Source organism: Globicephala melas, chromosome 12, assembly GCF_963455315.2.
Source record: "Globicephala melas chromosome 12, mGloMel1.2, whole genome shotgun sequence".
NCBI lineage: Eukaryota > Metazoa > Chordata > Mammalia > Artiodactyla > Delphinidae > Globicephala > Globicephala melas.
In genome coordinates, this window is record NC_083325.1 from 62,668,479 (window position 1) to 62,691,227 (window position 22,749).

General features: G+C 37.7%; 1 long non-coding RNA gene across 1 annotated transcript in view; it reads right to left on the reverse strand.

Moving 5' to 3' along the window:
• Positions 1-22,461, reverse strand: part of LOC132598249 (uncharacterized) — a 149,291-nt gene extending 126,830 nt beyond the window's left edge. Inside the window, exons 1-2 of the long non-coding RNA XR_009566261.1 lie at positions 22,214-22,461; positions 10,255-10,295 (exon numbers count right to left, since the gene is read on the reverse strand). This is a non-coding gene — a long non-coding RNA (uncharacterized lncRNA). The remainder of the gene's footprint in view (positions 1-10,254; positions 10,296-22,213) is intronic.
• Between the last annotated feature and the right edge of the window lie 288 nt (positions 22,462-22,749).

Here is a 22,749-nt window from a genome sequence, read left to right on the forward strand (position 1 = left end):
ATAGCAAAAGCAATCTTGAGAAAGAAAAACGGAGTTGGAGGAATCAGGCTCCCTGACTTCAGACTATACTACAAAGCTACAGTAATCAAGACAGTATGGTACTAGCACAAAAACAGAAATATAGATCAATGGAGCAGGATAGAAAGCCCAGAGATTAACCCACGCACATATGGTCACCTTATTTTTGATAAAAGAGGCAAGAATATACAATGGAGAAAAGATAGCCTCTTCAATAAGCTGTGCTAAGAAAATGGACAAGTACATGTAAAAGAATGAAATTAGAACACTCCCTAACACCATACACAAAAATAAACTCAAAATGGATTAAAGACCTAAATTTAAGGCAAGACACTATAAAACTCTTAGAGGAAAACATAGGTAGAAGACTCTATCACATAAATCACAGCAAGATCCTTTTTGAACCACCTCCTAGGGAAATGGAAATGAAAACGAAAATAAACAAATGAGTCCTAAAGAAACTTAAAAGCTTTCGCACAGCAAAGAAACCATAAACAAGAGGAAAAGACATCCCTCAGAATGGGAGAAAATATTTGCAAATGAAGCAACTGACAGAGCATTAATTTCCAAAATTTACAAGCAGCTCATGCAGCTCAATATCAAAAAAACAAACAACTCAGTCTAAAAATGGGCAGAAGACCTAAATAGACATTTCTCCAAAAAAAATACAGATTGCCAACAAACACATGAAAGAATGCTCAACATCATTAATCATCAGAAAAATGCAAATCAAAACTAGAATGATGTATCTCCTCACACTGGTCAGAATGGCCGTCATCAAAAAATCTACTAACAGTAAATGCTGGAGAGGGTTGGAGAAAAGGGAACCCTCCTGCACTGTTGGTGGGAATTTAAATTTATATAGCCACTACAGAGAACAGTATGGACGTTCCTTAGAAAACTAAAAATAGAACTACCATATGACCCAGCAATCCTACTACTGGGCATATACCCTGAGAAAATCATAATTTCAAAAGAGACATGTATCACAATGCTCATTGCAGCTCTATTTACAATAGCCAGGACATGGAAGCAACCTAAGTGTCCATTGACAGATGAATGGATAAAGAAGATGTGGCATATATATATAATTGCATATTACTCAGCCATAAAAAGAAACGAAATTGAGTCATTTGTAGTGAGGTGGATGGACCTAGAGTCTGTCATGCAGAGTGAGTCAGAAATAGAGAAACTAATACCGTATGCTAACACATATATATGGAATCTAAAAAAACAAAATGGTTCTGAAGAACCTAGCAGTAGGACAGGAATAAAGACACAGATGTAGAGACTGGACTTCAGGACACGGGGAGGGGGAAGGGTAAGCAGGATGCAGTGAGATAGTGGCTTGGACATATATACACTACCAAATGTAAAATAGGTAGTTAGTGGGAAGTAGCCGCACAGCACAGGGAGATCAGCTTGGTGCTTTGTCACCACTTGGAAGGGTGGGATAAGGAGCTTGAGAGGGAGACGCAAGAGGGAGGGTATATGGGGATATGTGTATATGTATAGCTGATTCACTTTGTTATACAGCAGCAACTAACACAACAATGTAAAGCAATTATACTCCAATAAAGTTGTTAAAAAAAAAAGTGCATTTAGATAAATAATGCACTTCCCCCAAATAACCGAAAGCACTCACATTTTTTTCAGTCCTCTGGAATGACCTTGTTTTTCTTGGTTCTTTACTGATTACCCACTTGACTTTCATAAATACCTTTTCATATTATTATTTAATTTTTTCTTAGTAAAGTGGGATACCCTCCTTCTTAGTTATGATAGAATTTTCTCATAAGAATTTTACACAAAGTACATTACAAATATCAAAAGATGAGTACATGGAGAAAAAAAACATTTGATTATTATTATTTTCCTCTTCCTATCTTGGGGACATACTCTGCTTGGAATGTGGTGGCTAAACATGTCACTTCATAATGTATTAGAAGAATTCCCATTAACAGTAAAAATTCTGGGAGAGGATAGGTAAACAGAAATACAATTACCACACTGGATTCTTGCCAAGATAACCAGGATCATTTCTCTGTCAAAAAGTGCTAAGAATCTGTTTCAGGCATGCTAAGTCAGAACCTCTGTTTTGCATCTCATTGGAAATCATGGCCTCTGTCAGCACAGCAGGTCTTAACAATGTGTTCTGAGGCTGACTGATGGGGTCTCAGCAGAATGGAAGGTGCCTCTTATCTCATTACCTACCTCCTTCCACTCTCTTAGCAACTCCCCTTTCTCCCTGAGGGATAACCTATAAAGCAGATATTGTTAAAGCCCTGCATCCGTGAGAGTGGCAGCCTGATGCTGCTGAGACCAGAGAGTCTAAGTGCCAATTGTGAAGGAAGCAGACGCAGCAGGGGGCTAAGACATGAGAGGATCCTTCTCAGAGGTGGTGGGATTTCTTTCAAATGTCATATCCTGTTGCTCCATTATTTTTTAGTAATATTTAGAGGACTTCAGCAATTATATTTGAAATAGGGGTGGGGGTGGGAATTGGCATAGCCTTGAATTTTATTTCAACCTGTAAAATATTTAGGACTTCCACATATATCCTTCTAAATAATATAACTTGCCTTTATTAGAGATCTTTGGTTCATTTCAACCTTTGGTCCCTGAACTTCATTTTGTCTTTTGAATTATTAAACTTCATAGAAAATAATCTGCTATCCTAGGCATTGGTCTGGCTACAACACTTTCCTATACTTGAAATACTCCTCACTAGTCAAAAAGAGTCCCGGAAAGACATATTTGTACAGCCCAAAACCTTGGCTTTCTGATTTCCCCAGAGTTGCACATCAAGATATTAGCACTAATATAACTCTATGTGGTGCCCAGTGAGCTGGCATTGTCCCATTCTTACCAGGCCCTAGGAGGGATACCTTATTTGGCACTTCAAGCTGGCATTGTTTCTCTGTGTGCTATTATAGGAAAAATTGAATGCCAGAACAGGGAGGCATTTTGTGGCATGAACACCAGAGAAATATTTAGACCAGAGCATTTGCTGATCCACGTTTTTTACTATGGTTGTTATTTTTATTTTTACAAAGGTAGGGAATCTTCTCAGTAAAGAATAAATTTGAAATTATTTCTGCCTCGTTTGCAGCTTTACTTTTTTTGTGTGTGTGATACGCGGTCCTCTCACTGTTGTGGCCTCTCCCATTGCAGAGCAGAGGCTCCGGACGCACAGGCTCAGCGGCCATGGCTCACGGGCCCAACGGCTCCGCGGCATGTGGGATCTTCCCAGACCGGGGCATGAACCTGTGTCCCCTGCATCAGCAGGTGGACTCTCAATCACTGCACCACCAGGGAAGCCCCGCAGCTTTACTTTTGAACATATTGTGAACACACAGAAAAATCTCTTGAATTAAAAGAACATTTTATTTGAGTATATTGTATGTGAGTTTGCATTTATACTATCTGCTAGTTAGCGCTTATAGGGTCTCTTAATGTGCATATCTGTTTCTGTGGCTTTGGGTCTAAACAGCATGAGTGTGGGGAATGAGGTTGTAGTAGGGGTAAGACTTCCAGGTGGCTCCCTAATGAAAAGGGGGACTATACTAGAGGGACAGAGGGTTGTGATAATAGGGCTCTGATGACAGAAGGAAGAGTCACAAAGGAAAGAGAAATCTGTCTACAGATGAAGGAAGAAAGGCTGAGGCTGTAACTGCTCTGGGATATTGAAGGAAACTATGCCTCTCATCAGGCATTGCTTGTATGATGCAATACATGTTTAAATAATTGTAAGTTCCAAGTTTTACTTAAGTTAGAAGAGAGAAAAAGGTTCACAGCCCCACCCTCACCGCTACCTTTAATAAAGAACCACAGTTAGAGGAATACCAAATATCAGTGTTCAAACAAGATAAATACTCCAAACGAGACATGGGTTAAAATAAAGCAATAGCAGGTTATCAGGACTGGTGTTTAGAAGTGAGGCCTTTGGAAGGTGCTTAGGTCATGAAGGTGGAGTCCTCACTGTAGGATTAGTACCCTTATGAAAGAGACCTCAGAGAGCTCTCTTGTTCCTTCCACCATGTAAGGACACGGAGGAAAGAGGGTCATCTATGAAACAGGAGGCAGGACCTCACTAAACACCAGATCTTCCAGTGCCTTGATTTTAGACTTCCCAGTCTCCAGAACTGTGAGAAATAAATTTCTGTTGTTTATAAGCCACCCAGTCTATAGTATTCCATTATATCAGATAGAAACCTGTAGGTACAGAGGGTCAACTGTACATAGATTTCCACAATTATATCCTTTTAGTAGTTTTCAGTTTGTAAATTGAAATATTATTATTTTTCTTGTATCAACAAATCACTTTGTTTTTGAACTTATATGTCTAACCCCAATGAAAATCTTTTCACTTCCCTCTCACCTCTTGCTACCACCCTCTATGTTTTCAATGGTAACAACCTTCTCTAACGCATTTGTTAATTTTAAGAGACCCGCTGCTTTCAACTATCATTATATTTGTCTGCTGTAAATATTATTAATTGATGTAGTTCCCCTAACTCTCAGTTCTGTATTATTTTATCCATTTTTCTCCAAGAAAATATGGGTCAGTTGGTTTTAAGGCTTAATAAAAGCATTATATACCTTTTGTTTAGTTTTATTTTTCCCAATTTCAGAAACTGATCTCTGATATATACATCAGAAAGAGCACAAACACATAAAGGCAATTTTTGGTTAAGGTTCCAAACAGGTTATTATCATATAGTAAGACAAGTAGAATTCTTTCCAGACTGTGACTGTGCTCCTGCAAAAGGAATGCTCCCTAGAGGAGATGCCACTTCCCCAAACTCCCTAATTCATCCATTTTTCAGACACATTTCAATATGAATGACACTGAAAAATCCATTCCTGAGAATGGAAACTAGATGAACTTTTGAAATCTGGGTAGGCTCCAAAATCTAACTAAGACAGCTCCAACTGAGTGGCCTTGTTCAGGGACAATTTAGCCATATTTTTAGATACATCAGATTGATGGCAAGAAAAGCCAAAATGAACATGTGAAATGACAGAAATATTTGGCCAAATGTAACCTGTAATTTTATTTTCCCTGTATCCTCCAGCATATTGAGGATGTTATGCAGTGGGAGCGGATAAATAAGTACTTATTCCCAGCTGGCTCTGCACTTGAGAAGCCCTGGAGCTATGACAAGGGATTTAAAACAAATAAAACCAACTACAACAATGAGGAAAAAGATAAACCTTCCTCTCTTCTCATGTTGTCCTGGCTAAAATTGTCATTTAAGTGTCCAAACAGCTGTGCCTATGCTGGGTTGCCAGCTGATTAAGAGTAAATCTGCTTGTAAGAATCAGTTTAAATCTAACTGAGGGCTCACTATGGATGAGTTTGATAGCTCATTTCCTGCATCTCCATCTCTTTATAAGGCTGTTTATCTCACTTATCAGTGAGGAGTTAAATAATTTTGCAGTACAATAATAGTAGTAGTCATAGTAGTAACAATAAAAATGTGTTATAATTTATTGAACATGATGAAATAGGCACTGTTGTAGATCCTCTATAGACACTATCACATTTAATTCTTATATCAATCCTTTGATGCTAGTCCTATTTATTATTGTTTCAGAGGGAATTTATTAAATTGCCTAAAGTCACATAGCTAACAAGAACTGGAACAAGGATTCAAGCCCAGCCCATCTGGTTGGAAAATACACTCTCAATCTAAACTAAACTATAGAAATAACTATATCTTACAATACCCTCAACTCTCACCCATAAGCTTGGTAATTTTTTCTTTACTTTAGGTGTTGTAACTTAGCAATTTAGAATGCAGCTTTCACCCTACAGAGAGAAAGCAGACTTTCCTAATGCCAAGTAGAAATCTGCCCTTGAGTATATTCATGGGTGTTGTCATGGCTATGTAGGCCTTTCCATAATAGAGGTGGGAGGCTTCTGGAGAACCCCAGAGCCAGAATCCACAGGGCATCAGTTATGTCACAAATAAGTATAAAGCAGCTGAATTCACATAATTCCCCTTTCAATGATTTCCATCTTGTTCTCACATAAGGAACAAAAGATGTTTCAATGTCCAGTTCAGGTGGGAAAACCCAAGGATTTCCCTGCAGTCCCTTGGAGGTTATAGGTTAAGTAAAAGGGTGAGAAAAAAGAACTGAAAAGATAACAAACAAAACAAAACAAAAACAAAACAAAAAACCAAGGACCCTAAATGAGCATCACAGCAGTAACACAGAGCACATTTCCTAGAATTCACAGCCAAAAAGATTCTGACAAGCAAATGAATTTCCATATTATTTGAATCAGGTGGCCGTAAATGGATAGCTAGCTGTTTCTCACCAAAAATGGCAATCCTGCTCTGGCCCTGAGAGATAACACACAGTCCTGAACTACACAGTTGCTTCAGCTGTCTCACAATAATTGATGTACATTAGGCTATTATCATTGTGAAAGAAGTTATTATTTTTTTTTCCCTGTGACAAATCTAAAAACCCATAGAAGAAAACCACTAGCTTGTCTAGGTATAAAAGCCATTACCTTTGTTGTCTGCATTTGAGACACAGACACTGGTTTTCAAAACAGTTAAGACATTTAGGATATATGCAATGAGATTAGCCTTACTTGATGGCAATGTAATTACTCTGTTTATTCGTTTTAATGATCCTATAAAAGAGAATGAGATATGATGCTAGTGCAGAACAAGGAAAGGGATCTGGAAAGGCAAGTGTGACATTCCTTAGAAGCAGAATATGAAGCTGGTGAGCACAAGATAAGCCAGGATTTGTTGGATGCAGCTCCCTGTCTTCTACCGAGTATGGAAACCAAGTGGATCAGGAAATGACCTTTCTTGGCAGGCATCTTTTGTAGCCCTGGCCCGGTCAATACAGTGACTCATCTTTGATGGAGAAAATCTGTAATCATTGCTTTTGGATAATGCTTAATTCTATCTACTTTTGTTTTACAAATTGAACCACATAACAATTAGAGACAGGCTTTGAGACTTTTAGCAGTTATTTAATTCAAACTTCAACCCCAGGGCAGAAATCTCTTTCCAGAACAATGCTGATCAATCTTACCCAGTATCTGGTTAAATATTGTTGCTGATGAGTCAGCTTTACTTTTGGAAGCATCCTCTCCAACATTTGGGTTTGTCTAATGGTTATAACATCTTCCCTTAAACTGAGTAGAAATTCATGTCACTGAAACATTCATTCGATCAGTTCTAATTCTTTCTAAGCATTCCATATTAACTTTAGTTTGTTGTGCTTTATCTATTCCTACTTTGAATGCACCAGACATATTATCCTTTAGATTTTTCCTCCAAAAACAAAATTCACCCATTTAAGAAGAAGATTATTGTAGAATTAATGTGTGGTAGAAACTGGGGCTACTACAGTGAATAAGAGACATGGTGTGTTACACAGTTTATGGCTTAATGTGGTTACAGAGAAGTAAACAGTTTTGTAAATTATGATAAAATGCACTAGGTGCTATTATAGCACTTGAGAGGGGAAGCTATTTAGGCCTAGCACTTCACATTTCCTCATGTATGTGGTTTACAGATCTCTTACCTCTCCAGATACATTCTAAGTTGTCAATTGTCCCTTTTAAGTAGTTAAAAATAATCTAATACTGCAATGTGGACGTACTATCTACCTTAACTGAACACCCTAATATATTTTAGTGAAGTGGCCTAAAAAGTTACTTTTCTTTTATAATAATGCCTTTTTTCATATGAACCTTTATCCAATTAGATCTATGTTATGGGTGCAATGGGGGTGGGATGAGACAGAAGTCCAAGAGGGAGGGGATATATGTATACATATAGCTGATTCACTTCGTTGTACAGCAGAAATTAACACAACATTGTAAAGCAATTATACTCCAATAAAAACAAAATCTATGTTGCCACACATGTATTATACTATGTGTTAAAATCCAAATCCTAGATAATAACATTTATCTTTGTTTAAGTTTGTCATATGGATTTGGGCCAAGAAATACAACCAACTTGACATTTATCTTCTATTATACCACATATTAATCATATATTTCATTCTTAAATGGCCAATAATACCTTCCATGATGTTATCTATTGTAAGATTAAAGACCTACAGTCCCACAATTAATCTTTGCATTTTTCCTCCTCCCTGCCTTTCTTTTTCAACATCTGTTTCTACCCAGTGTCTATAAATAGTACAATGAACATTTAAAGACCTAAGTATGGCATTATCACACATACCTGAATATATACACAAATATGTAGATACAGATTATTTTTAAAAGATCAAATTGATAGAAACAATGATAATAACAAAAACAAAGGTAAATAATAGTATTGAAGCTATTTTCTATCATGTTTTGAAAATCTGATTTCTAAAAGATTATTACTAATATTTAATGCTTTGCCTTCATATTTTAAAAATATTTTCTGAAACATTTCCACATAGCTTTTTTCTGTCCTTCTACTTATCCATGGGATTAATTGAAGCCAAATATTATCATTCTTATTTCATAAATAAAAGCTGAGCTATGAAATACCAAAAAGCCAAAGTCACACAGAGTGGTAGTAGAGCCAAGACTAATAACCATACTCCTGACACCCAGTGGACTTTAAATATACTATAGCATAATCAGATTTCAAGTATGTGTGAATATACACTTATAAGCAAAATCATTACACTTGGTTTTCTTATTATTGATAATTTCATGCCATTGGTTAATGATAGAATAATAGCTCAAGGCCCTCCAAAGCCCCCTCCAGGCTGTGTGGTTCCTTGGGGGCATAGGAGGGAGACCGGAGAGATCAGGAGAGGCAGGTGGGAGGGACCCTGCAGGAGGAGTGGGAGAGGAGCAGAGGGTGATTGCCCTGCCCACTTGGACCTGGGAAGCCTGCTGAACTCCCAGCTCATCCCCTGCCCTCCAAAACCCACTCCAGGCCTCATGGGTCCTTGGGGTAATAGGTGGGAGGCCAGGGAGGTCAGAAGAGGCAGGCTGGAGGCGCCCTCCCATATTGGAGGAGCAGGAGAGGAGAGAATGGCATTTGCCCCATCCGCTCAAGCCCAGGAATCTTGCTGGGCTCCCAGGTGAGGTCCCTTGCTGTCTGAGACCAGGGGTGGGGGGTACACCTGCGCTCCTTCTGTTCCTTGAGCATAAGGCCCACCCACCACAGCCCCCAGGGCCTTTTCCAGCCCAGTGGGTCCTGAGCATTGGCCCAGCCCACTGCCCAAAACTTACCCTTGCTTAGGCCCTGGCCCTCCACAGCCAAGGCTTTCCCCCACCTTTTATTTTCTGTTCCCTCCACTTTTTTACTATTGTGGTACTGATATACCTTCTGGTTGTTGATTCATCTATATTTTTAGTTTTATATTCTTTCTAACATATCTGTTAGTTTCCTAGTCTAAATTTATTTTTTACTTTGTTATTGTTTTTTTTCTCTTTGTTTGTTTGTTTTGCCATCCCACGTGCTTTGTGGAATCTTGGTTCATGAGCCCAGGGTCAGGCCAAAGCTCCTGCGGTGGGAGCTCTGAGTCTGAACTACTGGATTAACAGAGAACCTCAGACCCCAGGGAATATTCATCAGAGTGGGGTCTCAAGGAATTCCTCATCTCAGCACCAAAACCACACTCTACCCAATAACCTACAAACTCCAGTCTTGGAAGCCTCAGGACAAACAACCAGTAAGATAGGAACACAATCCCACTCTTAAAAAAAAAAAAAAAAAAAATCAGAGAGCCAAAAAGTATGTCACAGATGAAGGAGCAAGGTAAAAACCTACAAGATCAAATAAATGAAGAGGAAATAGGAAATCTACCTGAAAAAGAATTCAGAGTAAAGATAGTAAAGATGATCCAGAATCTCAGAAATAGAATGGAAGCACGGATTGAGAAAGTACAAGAAATGTTTACCAGAGATCTAGAAGAACTAAAGAACAAACAAATAGAGATGAACAACACAATAACTGAAATGAAAAATACACTAGAAGGAATCAATAACAGAATAACTGAGGCAGAAGAACAAATAAGTGAGCTGGAAGACAAAATGGTAGAAATAACTGCTGAGGAGCAGAATAAAGAAAAAAGAATGAAAAGAATTGAAGACAATCTTAGAGACTTCTGGGACAACATTAAATGCACCAACATTCGAAATATAGTGGTCCAAGAAGAAGAGAAAAAGAAAGGGATTGAGAAAATATTTGAAGAGGTTATAGTTGAAAACTTCCCTAACATGGGAAAGGAAATACTCACCCAAGTCCAGGAAGCACAGAGAGTCCCATACAGCATAAACCCTAGGAAAAACACACCAAGACACATATAAATCAAACTAACAAAAATTAAATGCAAAGAAAAAATATTAAAAGCAGCAAGCAAAAAACAAAATATAACATACAAAGGAATCCCCATAAGGTTATCAGCTGATTTTTCAGCAGAAACACTTGAGGCCAGAAGGGAGTGGCAGGATACAATTAAAGTGATGAAAGAGAAAAACCTACAACCAAGATTACTCTACCCATCAAGGATCTCATTCAGATTCCATGGAGAAGTCAACAGCTTTCCAGACAAGCAAAAGCTAAGAGAATTCAGCACCACCAAACCAGCTTTACAATAAATGCTAAAGAACTTCTCTAGGCAGGAAACACAAGAGAAGAAAAAGATCCACAAAAACAAACCAAAAACAATTAAGAAAATGGTAATAGGAACATACATATTGATGAAACCTTGAATGTAAATGGATTAAATGCCCCAACCAAAGGACACAAACTGGCTGAAAGGTTACAAAAAAAAGACCCATATATATGTTGTGTACCAGAGACCCATTTCAGACCTAGGGACACAAACAGACTGAAAGTGAAGGGATGGAAAAAGATATTCCATGCAAACGGAAAGCAAAAGAAAGCTGGAGTAGCAATACTCGTATCAGATAAAATAGACTTTAAAATAAAGACTGTTACAAGAGATAAGGAGGGATACTACATAATGATCAAAGGATCAATCCAAGAAGAAGATATAACAATTATAAATGTTTATGCACCCAACATAGGAGCACCTCAATACGTAAGGCATATGCTAACAACCATGAAAGGAGAAATCAACAGTAACACAATACTAGTAGGGGACTTTAACACTCCACTTACACCAATGGACAGATCATCCAAAATGAAAATAAATAAGGAAACACAAGCTTTAAATGACCCAATAGACCAGATAGATCTAATTGATATTTATGGAACATTCAACCCCAAAGTGGCAGAAGACACTCTCTTCTCAAGTGCACATGAAACATTCTCCACCATAGATCATATCTTGGGTCACAAATCTAGCCTTGGAAAATTTAAGAAAATTGAAATCATATCAGACATCTTTTCTGACCACAATGCTATGAGACTAGAAATCAATTAGAGGAAAAAAGCACAAATACAATGAGGCTAAACAGTGTGTTACTAAATAATCAAGAGGTCACTGAAGAAATGAAAGAAATAAAAAATTTCATAGAAAGAACTGACAATGAAAACACAACTCAAAACCTATGGGATGCAGCAAAAGCATTTATAGCAATACAATCTTAGCTCAAGAAACAAGGAAAATCTCAAATAAACAATCTAATGCTACATTTAAAACAACTAGAGAAAGAAGAACAAAGAAAACTCAAAGTCAGTAGATGGAAAGAAATCATAAACATCAGAGCAGAAATAAATGAAATAGAAATAAAAAAAATAGCAAAGATCAATAAAACAAAAGCTGTTTCTTTGGGAAGATAACCAAAGTTGATAAATTCTTAGCCAAACTCATCAAGAAAAAAAAGGGAGAGGATGCAAGTCAATAAAATTAGAAATGAAAAAGGAGAAATCACAACTGGCACTGCAGAAATACAAAAGATTATAAGAGATTACTACAAACAACTATATGCCAATAAAATAGAACCACGAAGAAATGGACAAATTCTTGTAAAGGTGCAATTTTCCAAGACTGAAACAGGAAGAATCAGAAAATATAAACAGACCTATAACAAGTAATGAAATTGAAACCATAATTAAAAATCCTCCAACAAACAATAGTCCAGGACCAGTCCCTTCACAGACGAATTCTATCAAACATTTAGAGAACTAACACCCATCCTTCTGAAACTCTTCCAAGAAATTGCAGAAGGAGAAACACTCCTAAATTCATTCTACAAAGCCACGATCACGCTGATATGAAAACCAGAAAAAGATACCACAAAAAAAGAAAATTATAGACTAATATCCCTGATGAACATAGTGCAAAAATCCTGAACAAAATACCAGCACACAGAATCCAACAGCACATTAAAAGGATCATACACCATGATCAAGTGAGATTTATCCAAGGGATGCAATGATTCTTCAATATATGCAAATCAATCAATGTGACACACAATATTAACAAATTAAGGAATAAAAACCATATGATCATCTCAATAGATGAAGAAAAAGCTTTTGACAAAATTCAATACCCATTTATGATAAAAACTCTCCAGAAAATGGGCATAGAGGGAACATAACTCATCATAATAAAGGCCATATGTGACAAACCCACAACAAGCATCATACTCAATGGTGAAAAAATGAAAGCATTTCCACTAAGATCAGGAACAAGACAAGGATATCCACTCTTGCCCCTCTTATTCAACATAGTTTTGGAAGTCGTAGCCACAGAAATCAGAGAAGAAAAAGAAATAAAAGGAATACAAATTGGGAAAGAAGAAGTAAAACTGTCACTGTTTTCCAATGACATGATACTATACATAGAGAATCCTAAAAATGCCACCAGAAAACTACTAGAGCTAATCAATGAATTTGGTAAAGTTGCAGAATACAAAATTAAGGCACAGAAATCTCTTGCATTCCTATACACTAATGATGAAAAATCTGAAAGAGAAATTAAGGAAACACCCATTTACCATTGCAACAAAAAGAATAAAATACCTAGGAATAAACCTGCCTAAGGAGGCGAAGGATTTTACTCAGAAAACTACAAAACACTGATGAAAGAAATCAAAGATGACATAAACGGATGAGAAATATACCATGTTCTTGGATTGGAAGAATCAATATTGTGAAAATGACTATACTACCCGAAGCAATCTACACATTCAAGGCAATCCCCTTCAAACTACCAACAGCATTCTTCACAGAACTAGAACAAAAAACTTTACAATTTGTATGGAAACACAAAGGACCCCAAATAGCAAAAGCAATCTTGAGAAAGAAAAACGGAGCTGGAGGAATCAGGCTCCCTGACTTCAAACTATACGACAAAGCTACAGTAATCAAGACAGTATGGTACTCGCACAAAAACAGAAATATAGATAAATGGAGCAGGACAGAAAGCCCAGAGATAAACCCACGCACATATGGGCATCTAATTTATGACAAAGGAGGCAAGAGCATACAGTGGAGAAAAGACAGCCTCTTCAACAAGTGGTGCTTGGAAATCTGGACAGCTACATGTAAAAGAATGAAATTAGATCATGACGTAACACTATACAGAAAAATAAACTCCAAATGGATTAAAGACTTAAATGTAAGACCAGACACTATAAAACTCTTGGAGGAAAATATAGGAAAAACATGCTATGACATAAACCACAGCAAGATCTTTTTTGACTCACCTCCTAGAGTGACAGAAATAAAAACAAAAATAAACAAATTGGGAGTTAATCAAACTTAAAGCTTTTGTACAGCAAAGGAAACCATAAACAAGACAACCCTCAGAATGGGAAAAAATATTTGCAAATGAACCAACTGAAAAAGGATTAAATCTCCAATATATACAAAGAGCTCATGGAGCTCAATATCAAGAAAATAAACAATACAGTTAAAAAATGGGCAGAAGACCTAAATAGACATTTCACCAAGGAAGACATACAGATGGTCTAGAGGCACAAGAATAGATGCTCAATATCACTAATTATTAGAGAAATGCAAATCAAAACTGCAATGAGGTATCACCTCATGCCGGTCAGAATGGCCATTAGCAAAAAATCTAGAAACAACAAATGCTGGAAAGGGTGTGGTGAAAATGGAACCATCCTGCACTGTTGGTGGGAATGTAAATTGATACAACCACTATGGAAAACATGGAGGTTCCTTAAAAAACTAAAAATAGAACTACCAAATGACCCAGCAATCCCACTACTGGGCATATACCCTGAGAAAACCATAATTCCAAAAGAGACATGTACCACAGTATTCACTGCAGCACTATTTACAATAGCCACGACATGAAACCAACCTAAATGTCCATTGACAGATGATAAAGAAGATGTGGCACATACAATGGAATATTACTCAGCCATAAAAAGAAACGAAATTGAGTTATTTGTAGTGAGGTGGATGGACCTAGAGTCTGTGATACAGAGTGAAGTCAGAAAGAGACAAACAAATACCGTATGATAACGCATATATATGGAATGTTAAAAAAAAAAAAAAGTTACTGATGAACCTAGTTCCAGGGCAGGAATAAAGAGGTATTCATAGAAAATTGATTTGAGGACATGGGGTGGGAGGGCAATGCAGGGGTGAAGAGAGAGTAGTATCAACATATATACCCTACCAAATGTAAAGTATTGGCTAGTGGGAAGCAGCAGCATAGCAGGGAGATCAGCTCGGTGGTTTGCAATGACCGAGAGGGATGGAATAGGGAGGATGGGAGGGAAGCTCAAGAGGGAGGGGATATGGGGACATGTGTATGAATATAACAAAAGAAACTAACACAGTATTGTGAAGCAATTATACTCCAAAATAATAATAATAAGACCTCAAAAGCAAACAGTGTCCCCTGCTAGATCAAATGTTATATGATTAACTGAGAGAGTATATAGTGAATTTGATTATGTTGGATTTTAAGCAATTATAGAAGTGACAAATACATGTAAAATTCAGCAGGTATAAATTCAGAAGTTTCAAGATGGTCTGCATTGTATAAAGTATAATGAACTTCACATTTCTTGGAAACCTTTCCATGGTTAATAAAAGTTAATCATTCCTTAAATAAAGCTATGTGAGCACTTCAACATACTATAAAGGAGTTAAAATCAAACCACTCTAATTTCTACATTTTTCTTTTGCTCCTTTCTAATAGGAGATTTATAAACTTGAACCTTCAATAATATCAGAGCCATTGATGTGGCCATTAATTTTTAAAAGGCATTCTATAGCATACTAATTGTTGAATCTAGAAGCTCTCCATTGATACTCCATTTAATAAACAAGCAAGCCAGACACATTTATTTTAAAGTTCAGGTTTAATTAAAAGATAAAACTAGAGTGAGAGAATGGCAATGGAAAGAGGAATGTTGAAATTTTTTGCTTATTATTACAGAGCAGCTGCTCTTATTTTTAACTAATCTCCATTAATGTCAAATAAAAAGGTAGAATTCTTATCGGTTTTTGCACTTTCCTTGTTACCTGCTTCCCTCGGGAAATTGCATTTCCTCATTCTGGGTTGAAATTCTGTATGAGCTCTTTATTGTCTGCTGAAAAATTCTGAGAAGTAGTTGTCGTAGAGTTTATTTTTGAAATTAAAACACTCTCATTTAATTAGCAATATTTGCTAAACACCTCTGTTTTAGGTTTTGGGGTATTAAGCAGTGAATAAACAGACCCAAAAAACCAAAACCAAACATACAAACAAACAAAACAAACAAAAAGTCCTACCTTGCTGGAACTTACTTTATAATGAATGTACATTTCAGACTCAAGTACAGCTACATATGAATATTAAAAATTTAAGACTAACAGAGAGCTAGTCTGTTAACTATTAAGACTAACATTTTTTTTTGCAGAAAAAAAAACTGATTACATTTTCAAAGATTGTGTTTGGATGTCTAAAATTTTTCAGTATCTGCTTTCAGTACAAAGATAAGAAAGGCCTTACATTGGTACAGGAGAAATGTGAAGAAGGAGAAAGTTGTAGAGTGGAACTAAAATGTGTCTGTAAAATGTGCCAGGAGAAACTAGCTCCCCAAGGCTTGGTTCTCCCAGGGTTTCTTAGTAAATAAGCCACATGCCCTCAGAAGCTACTGAGTTGCATCACGGTCTTCTCCTTTCCTAAAGTCTCCAGGATATAGATAGAAAGAAGAATGAAAACTAGTGGAGAGTTCCCTGGTGGTCCAGTGGTTAGGACTCAGAACTGTCACTGCCATGGCCCGGGTTCAGTCCCTGGCCAGGAAACCAATAATCTGTAAGCCGTGTGGCTTGGCCAAAAAAAAAAAAAAAAATTAAAACTACAGAAATAGCCCTGTATGAATTTCTGAGCCCATATGTTCCTTAAGGATAAAAAATATACAATTCATGTAAGAGAATTTCTTTTTGAGATAAAATATACCACATTTTCTATTAATATTAAGTTTAAAACATATGCAAATACTACCACGTAAAAGAATGTAACAAAACATGAGAAGGAAAAGACCTACAATAACAAACCCAAAACAATTAAGAAAATGGTAATAGGGAAATACATACTGATAATTATCTTAAATGTAAATAGACTAAATGCTCCAACCAAAAGACATAGACTGGATGAATGGATACTAAAACAAGACCCATATATATGCTGTCTACAAGAGACCCACTTCAGACCTAGAGACACATACAGACTGAAAGTGAGGGGATGGAAAGAGATATTCCATGCAATGGAAATCAGAAGAAAGCTGAGTAGCTATTCTCATATCAGACAAAATAGACTTTAAAACAAAGACTATTACAAGAGACAAAAAAGGACACTACATAACGATCAAGGGATCAATCCAAGGAGAAGATATAACACTTGTAAATATCTATGCACCCAACACAGGAGCACCTCAATACATAAGGGAAATAATAACGGCCATAAAAGGGAAAATCAATAGTACCACAATCAGGGTAGGGGACTTTAACACCCCACGTTCAACAATGGACAGATCATCCAAAATGAAAATGAATAAGGAAACACAAGCTTTAAATGATACATTAAACAAGATGGACATAATTGATATTTTTAGGATATTCCATCCAAAAACAACAGAATACACTTTCTTCTCAAGTGCTCATGGAACATTCTCCAGGACAGATCATAGCTTGGGCCACAAATCAAGCCTTGGTAAATTTAAGAAAAGTGAAATTATATCAAGTATCTTTTCTGACCAAAACGTTATGAGACTACATATCAATTACAGGAAAAAATTTGTAAAAAATACATACACATGGAGGCTAAAAAATACACTACTTAAAAACAAAGAGATCACTGAAGAAATCAAAGACGAAATCAAAAATTGCCTAGAAACAAAAAACAATGAAAACACGATGACCCAAAACCTGTGAGATGTAGAAAGCAGTTCTAAGAGGGATACAATCCTACCTTAAGTAACAAGAAACATCTCAAATAAATAACCTAACCTTACACCTAAAGCAATTAGAAAAAGAAGAACAAAAAAACCCCCCAAAGTTAGCAGAAGGAGAGAAATCATAAAGATCAGATTAGAAATAAATGAAAAAGAAACAAAGGAAACAATGGCAAAGATCAAGAAAACTAAAAGATGGTTTTTGAGAAGATAAAATTGTTAAACCATTAGCCAGATTCATCAAGAAAAAAAGGGGGAAGACTCAAAAGAATACAATTAGAAATGAAAAAGGAGAAGTAACAACTGACACTGCAGAAATAAAAGGATCACGAGAGATTACTACAAGCAACTCTATGCCAATAAAATGGACAACCTGGAAGAAATGGACAAATTCTTAGAAATGCACAACCTTCTGAGACTGAACCAAGAAGTAGTAGATATATGAAGAGAACAATCACAAGCACTGAAATTGAAACTGTGATTAAAAATCTCCCAACAAACAAAAGCCAAGAACCAGATGACTTCACAGGCAAATTCTATCAAACATTTAGAGAAGAGCTAACACCTATCCTTCTCAAACTCTTCCAAAATACAGCAGAGGAAGGAACACTCCTAAATTCATTCTACGAGGCCACCGTCACCCTGATACCAAAACCAGACAAAGATGTCACAAAAAAAGAAAACTACAGACCAATATCACTGGTAAGCATAGATACAAAAATCCTAAACAAAATACTAGCAAAGAGAATCCAACAGCACACTAAAAGGATCATATACTATGATCAAGTGGAACTTATCCCAGGAGTGAGGATTCTTCAATATATGCAAATCAATCAATGTGATACACTATATTAATAAATTGAAGGAGAAAAACCATATGATCATCTCAATAGATGGAGAGAAAGCTTCTGACAAAATTCAACACCCATTTATGATAAAAACCCTCCAGAAAGTAGGCATACAGGGAACTTCCCTCAACATAATAAAGGCCTTATATGACAAACCCACAGCCAACATGGTCCTCAATGGTGAAACACTGAAACTATTTCCACTAAGATCAGGAACAAGACAAGGTTGCCCACTCTCACCACTACTATTCAACATAGCTTTGGAAGTTTTAGCCATGCAATCATAGAAGAAAAAGAAATAAAAGGAATCCAAATTGGAGAAGAAGAAGTAAAACTGTCACTGTTTGCAGATGACATGACACTATACATAGAGAATCCTAAAGATGCTACCAGAAAACTACTAGAGCTAATCAATGAATTTGGTAAAGCAGCAGGATACAAAATTAATGCACAGAAATCTCTTGCATTCCTATACACTAATGATGAAGAATCTGAAAGTGAATTTAAGAAAACACTCCCATTTACCATTGCAACATAAAGAATAAAATACCTAGGAATAAATCTACCTAAGGAGACAAAAGATCTGTATGCATAAAATTATAAGACACTGATGAAAGAAATTTAAGATGATATAAATAGATGGGGAAGTATACCATGTTCTTGGGTTGGAAGAATCAACATTGTGAAAATGACTATACTACGCAAAGCAATCTACAGATTCAATGTAGTCCCTATCAAACTACCCTCGGCATTTTTCACAGAACTAAAGAAAAAATTTCACATTTGTATGGAAACACAAAAGACCCCAAATAGCCAAAGCAATCTTGAGAAAGAAAAACGAGGTTGAAGGAATCAGGTTCCCTGACTTCAGGCTATACTACAAAGCTACAGTAATTAAGACAGTATGGTACTGGCACACAAACAGAAAAATAGATAAATGGAACAGGATAGAAAGCCCTGAGATAAACTCACACACATATGGTCACCTTATCTTTGATAAACAGAGGCAAAAATATACAATGGAGAAAGGACAGCCTCTTCAATAAGTGGTGCTGGGAAAACTGGACAGCTACATGTAAAAGAATGAAATTAGGACACTCCCTAACACCATACACAAAAAATAAACTCAAAATAGATTAAAAACCTAAATGTAAGGCCAGACACTATCAAACTCTTACAGGAAAAAAAAGGCAGAACACTCCATGACATAAATCATAGCAAGATCCTTTTTGACCCATCTACTAGAGAAATGGAAATAAAAACAAAAATAAACAAATCAGACCTAATGAAACTTAAAAGCTTTTGAACAGCAAAGGAAACCATAAACAAGACCAAAAGACAACCCTCAGAATGGGAGAAAATATTTGCAAATGAAGCAACTGACAAAGGATTAATCTCCAGAATTTACAAGCAGCTCATGCAGCTCAATATCAAAAAACCAAACAACCCAATCAAAAATGGGCGGAAGACCTAAATAGACATTTCACCAAAGAAGATATACAGACTGCCAACAAACTCATGAAACCATGCTCAACATCATTAATCATTAGAGAAATGCAAATCAAAACTACATTGAGATATCATCTCACACCATTCAGAATGGCCATCATCAAAAAATCTACAAACAATAAATGCTGGAGAGGGTGTGGAGAAAAGGGAACCCTCATACACTATTGGTAGGAATGTAAACTGATACAGCCACTATGGAGAACAGTATGGAAGTTCCTTAAAAAATTTAAAATAGAACTACCATACGACCCAGTGTCCCACTACTGGGTATATACCCTGAGAAAACCATAATTCAAAAAGAGTCATGTACCACAATGTTCATTGCAGCTCTATTTACAATCGCCAGGACATGGAAGCAACCTAAGTGTCCATCGACAGATGAATGGATAAAGAAGATGTGGCACATACATACAATGGAATATTACTCAGCCATAAAAAGGAACGAAATTGAGTTATTTGTAGTGAGGTGGATGGACTTAGAGTCTGTCATACAGAGTGAAGTAAGTCAGAAAAGAAAAACAAATACTGTATGTTAACACATATATATATGAAATCTAAAAAAAAAAAAAGGTCATGAAGAACCTAGGGGCAAGACGGGAATAAAGACGCAGACCTACTAGAGAACGGACTTGAGGACACGGGGAGGCGAAAGGGTAAGCTGTGACAAAATGAGAGAGTGGTAGTGTATATATGGATATATATACACTACCAAATTTTATATAGATAGCTAGTGGGAAGCAGTTGTATAGCACAGGGAGACCAGCTCGGTACTTTGTGACCAGCTAGAAGGGTGGAATAAGCAGGGTGGGAAGGAGGCAGACGCAAGAGGGAAGAGATATGGGGAAATATGTATATGTGTAACTGATTCACTGTGTTATAAATCAGAAACTAACACACCATTGTAAAGCAATTATACTCCAATAAAGATGTTAAAAAAATGTAACATTTTATTAATTTTTTAAATCTATGGAATCACAATGTTAAAAAATTCATTAAAGGAGAAAAAAGTTAGTTTTATTCACATAGTATATTAAAACAGCAAAGAAATGGACCACAAACCACTTAATAAAGTGTTTTTACAAATATAATCTAATTTGATCTTCAGTACAAGCTATTATAATTATTATTTTATAATCATCCTTCTACACACGAATCAGAAAGCTAACTGATTGAATGGCTTACCCAAGTTGATAGAACTAATCATTACCCAAGTCAGAACTCAAAACTCAGGTGTAACAGCTCCAAACCACACGGAATTTCCACTGATCAATATAGCTTTTCAAGTGACTGATCAATGCAGAAGGTTTTGTTTTGTTTTGCTTTAAAAATCTTTATTGGAGTATAATTGCTTTACAGTAGTCTGTTAGTTTCTGCTTTATAACAAAGTGAATCAGTTATACATATACATATATCCCCATATCTCTTCCCTCTTGCATCTCCCTCCCTCCCACCCTCCCTATCCCACCCCTCTAGGTGGTCGCAAAGCACTGAGCTGATATGCGGCTGCTTCCCACTAGCTATAGGTTTTACATTTTCCCCTGGCCATTTTGGTTGGTTGTTCTGTAATCACAATAGCCTGCAATGTAATATGGGCTTGCTCTGCCTCTGAGCAACAAGCTCTTTACCAGAACCTTAACTGGAAGTTGAAGCAGTAAAAATGTGAATGCAGCAAAGTCTAGATTCCCTGTAATGAATCTACTGTTAGGAGGCAGTAGGTGTGGGGTTAAGAGCACAGGATTTGAAGTTAGACATACATAAGTTCCTATCCCTATTCTTGTAACTATGGGCAATGTAAGAGTAGAAATCTTAATTGCTTTCTCAAGGCTGCAATTTTCAATAATAATTATAATAATAATGCATAACTCATAACATCATGATGGTTAAAGAACATATAAACAAGTACACAGGTATCTGGAAGATGGTGGAAGAGTAAGACACGGAGAACACCTTCCTCCCCACAGATACACCAGAAATACATCTACACGTGGAACAACTCCTATAGAAAACATAGTGAATGCTGGCAGAAGACCTCAGACCTCCCAAAAGGCAAGAAACCCCCCACGTACCTGGGTAGGGCAAAAGAAAAAAGAATAAACAGAGACAAAAGGATAGGGACGGGACCTGCACCAGTGGGAGGGAGCTGTGAAGGAGGCAAGGTTTTCACACACTAGGAAGCCCCTTCGCGGGCGGAGACTGCGGGTGGCAGAGGGGGAGAGCTTTGGAGCTGCAAAGAAGAGCACAGCAACAGGGGTGCGGAGGGCAAAGCGGAGAGATTTCCGCACAGAGGATCAAGGCCAACCGGCACTCGCCAGCCCGAGAGGCTTGTCTGCTCACTCGCCGGGGCAGGCGGGACTGGGAGCTGAGGCTTGGGCTTCAGTCAGAGTGCCGGGAGAGGGCTGGGGTTGGCGGCGTGAACACAGCCTGCAGGGGGTTAGTGCTCCACGGCTAGCCGGGAGAGAGTCCGGGGAAAAATCTGGACCTGCCGAAGAGGCAAGAGACTTTTTCTTACCTCTTTGTTTCCTGGTGCGTGAGGAGAGGGGATTAAGAGCGCTGCTTAAAGGAGCTCCAGAGACGGGCGCGAGCCGTGGCTAAAAGCGCGGACCCCAGAGACGGGCAGGAGACGCTAAGGCTGCTGCTGCCGCCACCAAGGGGCCTGTGTGCGAGCACAGGGCACTCTCCACACCCCATTTCCGGGGAGCCTGTGCAGCCCGCCACTGCCAGAGTCCCGTGATCCAGGGACAACTTCCCCGGGAGAACGCACGGCACGCCTCAGGCTCGTGCAACGTCACGCCGGCCTCTGACGCAGCAGGCACGCACCGCACTCCGTGCCCCTCCCTCGCCCCGGCCTGAGTGAGCCAGAGCCGCCGAATCAGCGGCTCCTTTAACCCCGTCCTATCTGAGCAAAGAACAGACGCCCTCCGGCTACCTACACGCAGAGGCTGCGCCAAATACAAAGCTGAGCCCCTGGGAGCTGTGCCAACAAAGAAGAGAAAGGGAAATCTCTCCCAGCAGCCTCAGGAGCAGTGGATTAAAGCTCCACAATCA